Below are 9538 nucleotides of genomic sequence, written 5' to 3'. Positions count from 1 at the left end.
GCCTTTACCTCTTCCTGTTCCAATCTCTTCATCAACATCCATTCTTCATCCGCTCCTCATCCAGGACCCATCCTCCTCTGTGCTTAATTGCTCTCTTCCCTTCCCCTCCATCTCCTCTCTTCCTCTTTTCCACTCTTCCTTTTCCCTTCTCTCGATCTAAACAATTTGTACTCCTATACTCATTTGTTTCCACCCCGTCTCAGTTTTGTCTCCTCAGCAGTCTCTGCCTTGCTCATTTATTGCTCCTTTTGTTTTCTTTGCTTTGCCATAGACCTCTCTTAAAACTTTTACTCCTTAATTACACCTTAACCCCCTTCTCTCAACTATACCTCTTCTTCCCTGTAATTACTTTTAGCTCTGACTCCCTTCCTCCAGCTCCTTTCCCCAAACTAATCTCTGCAGCCCAGTTCCTGATCTTTACTCTAGGTCAGAAGTAAAATGGCTAACAGCACTGCCAAGTCACAGAGACAGTGTATTGTTCATACAGGCTCCCCATTTAGTTACAGGATCCCTGACTGCAGCATTGAATCACATATGTGACACACACATATATGTTTTTTTTTCGTTCATGTAAACTCCCAAATGGGATGAAAGTGGTTCATAAATGTTCTATTCTTCTGATGCATCATGATTTACAGTATTACTCTGAGGTTATGGCTGCTCTGCCTTATATCCAACTCGCAGACTCTCTGAGGGTGAATAGTGCCCTCTTCTGGTTTCAATGGGACCCTACAACTAAGAAATCAGCAGCTTAGAGGTGCCACATCACTGCCACCACAACAGAGAGGAAATGATTTATATTCATAGTCACAGTGGTGACTAGATTGTTCTCAAAATTATAGCTGTTCACACCTTCTGCTGGGCTCATGGGCTGGACAGGAAGCCATTAATTTCTCATTCAGCTCATATACTCCAGTATCAAGAGTGCAACAACATGAGATTTTGTGATTTTATATAATCAGTGACTAATAAATTTACCCGGGGAGCTTTAAAAATTCTTTTAATACAGAAGTATAATAGTATATAGTGTCAGTACACATATAAGTTTGCAGTCCCTCCCTATCTATTGGAAATTATAGATACATATGTACATGTTCTGTATATATACATCATATGTACAGCTTTTGTTGTATCCTCAGGGTATGTATAGGTCTTAAAAATAACTCACACAACAAAAAAAGGCATCAGTAGAGAGAATTTGAATTGAATATTTTTCTATTTTTACAGTAGCATTATGTGGTTGAGAGATAATAATAATAATAATAATAATAATAAACTTTAGTAAAACATGTTAAACAATGTTAAAATGTAAGTAAGATAAGAACATGTTAAAGTGACATTTAAAAGAAAAGGAAATAAAAAAAATGCATAAAAACAGAGAAGAAAGAAAGTGATACAAATTATAGATGGATGCGAGTGCGGACATGTGCAAGATAAATTCAAGGTCTGAAGTAAAGAGAAATGTTTTAAGTTTTCTTTTAAAGACATTTACTGAATAGCTTCTCTGATATCTAGCGGCAGTCTGTTCCACAACTTTGGCGTGTAGTTTACAAAAGCTGCATCTCCGACTTTCGTCAGTCTTGGGAGGCCTGTAAAAAGTGCATTACAGTCATCCAGTTGGCTAGAAATGAAGACATGAATCAGCTTTTCAGCATCTGTCTGATTTATAAATGGCCGGACCTTTGCTATGTTTCTAAGGTGGAAAAATTAGGTTTTGGTCACCTTGTTAATGTGGGCCTTGAAACTCTGATCAGAGTCCAAGCTAACAACTAGACTTGTCACTTCTGATTTAAATCAGAGAGTTATTTTCCAGCATTTCTCTTTTTGATTTTTTGACTAAAAGGTTTTGTCCTCATTAACTTGAGGAAATGATTACTCATCCATGTGTTTATTGCTGAAAGACATTTAGTGATGTTATCATCATTTGGCTCAGCAGCAACGTACAGGTGTGTATCATCTGCGTAACCATGGAAACAAACATTGTGGTCTATAATGATGTCAACCAGTGGCAGCATGTACAGTGAGAATAATAAAGGTCCGAGGAAGGTCCCCTGTGCAACCCCAAAACAGCTGTCATAGAACTTCCTCCCTTGAATGTATGTTTTGATCATAGGACACTGTCAGACAGACCAACCAACTTCTCTAGATGATTAACAAGGATGTGGTGGTAAATCGAATTAAAAGCAGCACTCAGGTCGAAGAGGATTAGAATTGAAACCTTGTTTTCATCAGAGTTTAGTCTGAGGTCACTGATTATTTTAGTAAGTGCAGTTTCAGTGCTGTGATGGGCTCTAAAGCCAAACCGAAACTCCTCCAGGATGTTGTTCTCTATTAAGAAGGAGTTTATTTGCACTGAAACGATTTATCAACAGCATCAACATTTCAAGTATGTTGCATATCTATATCTACCCACACAGTGTAAAGTGTGATGGGGCACGCAGTCTTTTCAGTTCCTTTTAGCAGCGTTTCAATCTGTGAAATCACATTAACGGCAAACAATGTTGCTGCTGTTCGCCAGAGTAGGTAAAAAAATTCCATAAGTCAAGTTTGCGTTTTAACAAAATAAGTATGAAACTCAAATTAATAATTCTTCAAGTCCACCTATCAGGTTTCTGTCTTTTATCCAGGTCTAGACTGTATTGATAGATACATTTATTAAGAAATTTATAGTCTATAGAACAAATTCATAGTTGTAGGCCTTATTGTCCAGACTGGTTTTCCCTTATTCTTTGAACCGTACGGCCATGCAAAAGATATTAAAATGCATTGCTGTAAAACGTTTTTTAAAGTTTTTAATTCAATCAAGTGAACTCTACAGAATCCCATGGTCTTATAATAGTGTGTCAATAGAGATCTAACAATTTCATTTTCTGCCTTGACCCTTAAAAGTTTAAAACATGAATGGAATGGAAAGTTTCCACAGGCACGTGTCCTTTAAATCCCTTGGTGTGATCTGTCAGTGAGTCAGAGGGATCAGTAAGTGGGATAACATGCAGTTAAAGGGCATTTTCACGAAAACAGTCCAGTCTTTGCAGGGGTCACATGACGGCCGCACGGAAGCTTTTGCTAACTTTTGCTGCACCACTTTTGCCGCAGTCAACAGAGTACATCCGAGAGATTGCTGCAAAAATAAAACAACCATGCCACTCGATATCAATGTACGTATTTACTTTGAAAGGCCAAAGCCGGAACTGGTACTTCCCACTGACTTGACTTTACCGGTGAAGCCTCTCCTGGTTTTCAGCCGTGAGAAAAATGTTCTCCTCTCCTCGGCGTCGCAGTTGTCGCCTTTAAATTCCGCCCACAAACTGAACCGACGGCCGATTTCAGTGGCCGGACATTTGTACACACCGGAACACGGCAAGGTACGTGAACGACCACAATTTCAAACTTTTCATTCCCGTAGAACTGGGACCAAAAAAAGCGTTAAAACACCAAACGTGCTTCACACAGAGATTGTGTTGTCTTGGTTACATGTCCGTTAACCCAGCCGCGAGCTGGACGGAATAACGGTAGTTAGCGTACGCGTAACCCGACACGCACAGGAGAACCGTAACGAGAACGCACTTCAACCTGCTGAGTCCACTTCTGCTTTTCTAAAGTCCACTAGAGAGGAGAGGAAATCAGTCCTGCTCCTCAGTTACTGTGAACTTGTTGGATTGTTTTTTCTCTGCGGCCGTTCTCTCCCTCTCTGGGGCTGTTGTTTATCCCCAGTGGAATTCATTCGTTTTTAAGCTGTTTCCATGGATGGATCTGACCATTGAATCAAGTCGTTAAGGTAATCATGGGGGGTCATCCAGATGTTTCCCCCTCAGCTTCTGTCTGGTCAGCAGGTGCCGACAGGTGGTATTCCAGGTCTTTACTCGGTTTCTCCTTCAACCTGCAGCTACAGCAGATTACACAAACCCACTTTGCTTATTTCTGCTTTTTATGACGGTACACCCATATGTGCTATTCTGAGTACATATATAGATATGGTGTGAATCATAGTGAAACTGTGAAATTATAATGGTCCCTATCAGTGGAAACTGTTTGTACTATTTTTTCTTTTACATGTGCAATAATTATTTTTGCAAGACTCGTGTGTTCTGTGTGATGTACAGAGGAAGACTCTTTGCCTGGGCGTTAAAAAGCCTTAAAACAGACCAGTGGCTGATCAAGGATTTTTCTAAACCGGGGGCCAAAAAGGTGCCACATTCATGCAGCACTCTCGATTCAGTAAGGTGCACATTTAAGTACCTTTCTTGTTTACTGTTACCTCTATAGCTTTGAGCAAAGCCACACATCATTGAATAGACTTAGACGTGTTCCTTGTTCAAGCACATAGGGCACTTCTTTTAATTCTTAACACATTTTCACATTTATTGTTAGTAAGTGACTAGTTTATTTGAATCTTGTACGGTGTTCTAAAATGGGACAGTGTTTAGTTTAAAAAAGGCAAAGAGCCACATGGCTTTCCTAGTACCGCCTTACAAGCCAGTAGCCAGTCAGATTTACCTTTTAGCCTCAACGTATCCTCAAGTTCAGCCTCTATCGTTGATTACAAGGCCAAAACACTTGATGACGCTAAGGCACACAACTGAAGTTATGCCCCTAACATCTGCTGGTGGCAGCTAACACCTGCTAACATCTACTGGTAGTTGGTAACTTAAATTGTGCAGAAGATCTTCAAACGTACAAGGGGCAGTCACCAACTTGTCCTATATTCTAAAAAGAAACTACTGACAGAACATGGGCATTTCAGCGGTCAATATGACTTCAGCTGGAGTCAGTGCCCCCCCAGTCCTGCCCCTGGATCCACCCATGAAATGGACTAAACTCTCCACGACTAGATTGCTCAGGCTCTTAAAATACAAGATGTAGTAAACAGTTCAGTGTTCCCTCAAAAGCAGAACCTTTCAACCATGAAGGCCATAAATAGCTGCCCCAAACATACAACTGTTCTGCATTGGTAATGAAACAGAAATAGTTTTATCACTTCTGTATTAGATAAGTTGAGCAAAGCATATGACTTACGAGGGTTGTAAATGAATGAACAGATATAAATGCAGTTAAAGTAATGATGTATGTGCCATTTTGAAAAGCATTGCCATTCACATAAAACATTAGAATGGTAGAGCGCATACCTCTCAAGGCCCAACAATCCCATTAAATTCAATCTAGCCGCACCCAATTTCACACACTCATATCAGCTTACCAAGATCCATGCAATATTTCCAAGGAAATTTGTGAAAATGTAAAAAAAAACACACCCCATCTTGCAACGATAAAGAAAGTACTTAAAAATTCCAGAATCTGCCCCTTCGTCCAGATCCACCTCAAAATGAAATGGGTTCTATCTATCTTGGCCCTCACCCCATCCTTCCACCAAGTTTCATGGAAATAAGATCATTAGTTTTAGAGTAGTCCTACAAACTGACAAAAGAACAAATTGCACATACTATATCAATGTCCTAAATATGCCCAATACTTCTCATCAACAAAGTATTCCTTGGGAAAATCCGTGAAAATGTTGAAAAACATCCTGTCTAGCAATGTTAAAGAAAGTGAAACAAAAAAACCCGCTGGGTCCCCCTTTCCAGAACCACCCCCAAATTTAATGAGCCCTCTCTTGGCCCATGTCCCATCCTTCCACATAGTTTCATTGAAATCTGTACAGTAGTTTTTGTGTAATCCATGCTGACAAATAAAGAGAGGGAGGGAGGTAGGGAGAGGTAATGACCCACTTAATGTTGTTTATGGGGAATGTGAAAGTAGCTATCAAAGAGCATCATGGCCATGCTGACTTTGTCCTGTAGTGGAACCTGGTGATCGAGGAGCTTGACTGTTTGTTTTTTGGCTAGATTCAAGTGTGTACTGACAGCCACATAATGTAGTGTTACAGGTTTTTTATTAAAGCACAGAATTAACCTTTCCTTTTGTGTCTGTATAAAAGCTAATATATGCTAAATTTACCTAATTCACGTTCATAATCCCAATTTAGATGGATTTGACTTTTACAGAGAATGCACATTACAATTTTCAAGTTACAGCGGACAGCTTTGTCTGTCTCTTTATCCTCCTTCCATCTCTTCTGTCTGTCTCCCCGTCTTTGTCTCCCTCTCTATTGTCTCACACACTCACATGATTACTTGCCACTGAATCACTCTGTAATGAGGTGCACGGGAGAGAGGACATATGGAGCAGCCTGACCGTGAAATAACACAGGCAGGATGAAGGTTGTGCAAGAAGTGAGTAACCGGAGGCTGTGACTAAGATTATGTTAAAACTGTTGTGACTATAAATTTCGTGTAAATTAGATTAGCTTTATTTTTTTAAAGTGAGCAGTTTCTGGAAGTAGAACATTAAAGATGTAGAGTTTGGTTTCTGCTTTATATTGTGAGGTATATTCTGCACTCTGCTGGAGTGTGTAAGGTAAACAAGCTCTGAATAAATCCAACCTTCATAAAGATTATAGCTTAATACAGGAGTTGGTGGATGTAGTTTGTAGTGAAGTTGTTCAGCAGTGAACTGAGAGGTGTTTCCAATATTGTGTCCACTCAGTTTTTAACCTTAAAGTTAGACGAAATATTTGAAGCACCCCTCAGTGTATCTCAGTTTCATTCGTTGACCGTTTTTAGGATTATTTGTAATCTTGTTTTAAAGTTTCAGCATCTGAGGTTTGACCCAGAACTTCAGGACTTGTGGATGATGACAATAAGCAATTGACTCCTATAGGTAAATGGTAGTTTATGGTAGTTTATGGCGTACTGACTTGGGAATCATCCTTCTGAGAGATGTTGAAGCCCCGAGAGTCAGAGGCATGTGCGTTTGAGTGAGTAATGCTTGTGTGGACACACATTGGCTTGTTCACATTGTGTGAATGTGTTTTGTTACTGGCAGGACTGAGTCACTACTCAGTCCTTATTGAAAGTGGACTGAAAGCAGCAGTGTGTTGGGGGGGGTGGGTATGAGTCATGACCTCATGACCTCTGTGTGAGTATGCACTGGTACTTCAATCATTGTCAGGACCAGTTACAGGCTTTATGGAGTGGGGACACTTTGGGAAAGTGGGGACATTTTTTTTGTTTGGTTCTCAAAACCTCAAACGACTGTTTGTGGGTTCAGATCTGGTTTTAGGGTTCAGGTCAGTAGGGTTTGATGACAGTCCCGACACGTACATGCTACATGCTCTTACTGTATGTGCTCCCCTAGTAGGCACACAGAGAGGACAGGTAAAGAGACACACAGGGCTGATGCTATTTTCATGTACCTGCCATTGTGTGCAAGCAATGTAGTTTTTTGTCATGTTTGCCTTTACAGTATTTGTCAAACAACAGAGAGAGCTGGGAAATATGCGGAAAGAGATTTGAGCTGAGCTGTATTTTTACTGCACACGGCAACATACAGGTCAGTAGAATACATCCCCTGTTAAAACAGTTGTACATAGAGCAGAATAGTTCCTGTGTGCCTCAATAATTCTTGACCTGTCTTGCAAGTAATGAAGAGTTAGTTAAGACCTAACCAGTTAATTAAGTGTTTTACAAATGCCAGTGAAAGTTTGTGAGACACATCCTTTTACCTGTTTTTACATTGTCTGAGAAGTCACCCATAGACTGCATTTAAAGACGGTTGACATGTCAGCCTCCCAAAAGTGAAGCCAAATCATCATAGCTGCAGTATAGGTCATAAGCCCCTCCTCCTCCATGTTAGTGGTTGAGACATGGGCCAAACTAAAATGTCAAAGTACACGTCAAATAAATTATTCTTAAAGATGGTTTGTGTCATTATAGATAGTTCTTATCACACTGATGTTTGTTGTTTTCTTTTTCTGGTAAATTTGGTTTAAATGAGTTATTTGATGCTATAAAGACGGGGTAAAACATCATGATTGACAGCTGAGACTGACTCGTGATTGGTCCAGCACATCTAATGGTGGGACATTGTTACTGCAGCTTCACGCAATTATCACAAATGTGCAGACTCTAACTCCAAATCACGTCAAAGCGTGAAATGGCGCCCCCTGTGTCCGGGATATTTTATCTTCATTTTTGTACAATGGGGAGGATTCTAACCTGACATTGGCAGCACTGATAATTGTAAAAGAGAGAAAATTGAACATGGCATAATTTAAAAAAGGGATATGATGCCTTAAAAACAATTTCTATAGCACCCCAATCTTTACTCTCAAACACACACACACACACACACACACACACACACACACATACACACAATATTAGTTGCGCACTTGTTTTAGAGTTTGTGACCAGTCTTGAACAGTGAGCCCCCACCTTGTGTTTTCTTCGTGTGTGTGTGTGTGTGTGTGTGTGTGTGTGTGTGTGTGTGTGTGTGTGTGTGTGTGTGTGTGTGTGTGTGTGTGTGTGTGTGTGTGTGTGTGTGTGTGTGTGTGTGTGTGTGTGTGTGTGTGTGTGTGTGTGTGTGTGCACTTGCCTGGGCAACAGAATGACCCATTGTGCAGGCAGCACAGAGACCCTGTTATTGGCACTTTTCTGAGTGGGAGGGAGGGACGGACTGAGAAGGAGAGAGTGGAGATAAATGAATTGAAATGACCAGAGAGTAAAATGCTAGATCCTACCACTTTTGTTTCCTAATGCCACATGCACGCACGCGCTCGCACACACACACACACACACACATTCAACTAGCTGGTCTCTGGATATTTGACCAAACACAATTTTTATTTTTATCCTCAGCACTTTGGACCAGAAAAGTCCTTAATCAGCCCTTTTGTGTGAGTGGATATGTGAGTTTGGTATTACTGAGGTTGTGGGGACCTTAATCTGTTTACACAGCTACATTAGGAGGACTCGTCCCAACAACATAAATCACTAATTACCAGAAAATGTCATAGTGAAGACAAGTTTTAAGGTTAAGTTTAGGTTAATGTAAGGGTTAGGCAGGTACTAATAATGGTAAAGGCTAGAGTAATGCTGCAGGAAATGTATGTTAGTCAATGAAATGCCCTGTGAAGTCATGGATGAGAGTGGTGCGCGCGCGTGCGCGTGTGTGTGTGGCAGCTGAAGACCAGACAGTTTCTTAGTTTTCTTAGTTCCTCAATTCAAAAATAGGAACTGCAACTACCTTTTGATCAGAAAGATTAGAGCAACTTCACACTGACCTCAGGCCTCTGGGGCCTTGTTCGAGCGAATGTTTGACAGGAAATACACTCATTTTAACACACTCACATACTGCTGAATAGTATTTTGGGGTTATTCTGTGCTCCCTCACTTCCAGTCAACAACAACGGGTTAAAGTAGCAACTGTCAGTATTTTGTCTTTGCATGGGCTGCTGCTTGTCAGTGTAGCTAATGTTCATGTGTGCAAGTACTGTGTATGAAACAGCCTGTCAGTTATTTGTATCATAACTAAATACAATTACAAAAAAGTAATTTAACTTTATTAACTTTATAAAATTTATTTTAGATTTCATTTGAATGAAAATAAAGATGACTTGTGTAATCCTGCTTCGAAACAAACAAATCTTTGGCAGAGTTAATGAGACTATAGTTTTAGTAATTACCTTAGAAACCAGCTA

General features: G+C 40.2%; 1 protein-coding gene across 4 annotated transcripts in view; it reads left to right on the top strand.

Moving 5' to 3' along the window:
* Positions 1-3209: 3209 nt before the first annotated feature.
* Positions 3210-9538, top strand: part of LOC118105909 (arf-GAP with Rho-GAP domain, ANK repeat and PH domain-containing protein 1) — a 47293-nt gene continuing 40964 nt past the window's right edge. For 3 of the 4 annotated variants that reach the window (XM_035153937.2, XM_035153936.2, XM_035153933.2), the window contains exon 1: positions 3210-3365. The gene's annotated coding sequence lies outside the window, so the exon portion shown is untranslated. The remainder of the gene's footprint in view (positions 3366-9538) is intronic. The other variant, XM_035153941.2, reaches the window with a different exon arrangement.

The sequence above is a fragment of the Hippoglossus stenolepis genome, chromosome 4, assembly GCF_022539355.2.
Source record: "Hippoglossus stenolepis isolate QCI-W04-F060 chromosome 4, HSTE1.2, whole genome shotgun sequence".
Taxonomy (NCBI): domain Eukaryota; kingdom Metazoa; phylum Chordata; class Actinopteri; order Pleuronectiformes; family Pleuronectidae; genus Hippoglossus; species Hippoglossus stenolepis.
Note: the sequence above shows the minus strand (reverse complement) of the source record. Positions and strands in the feature narration are given on the sequence as shown.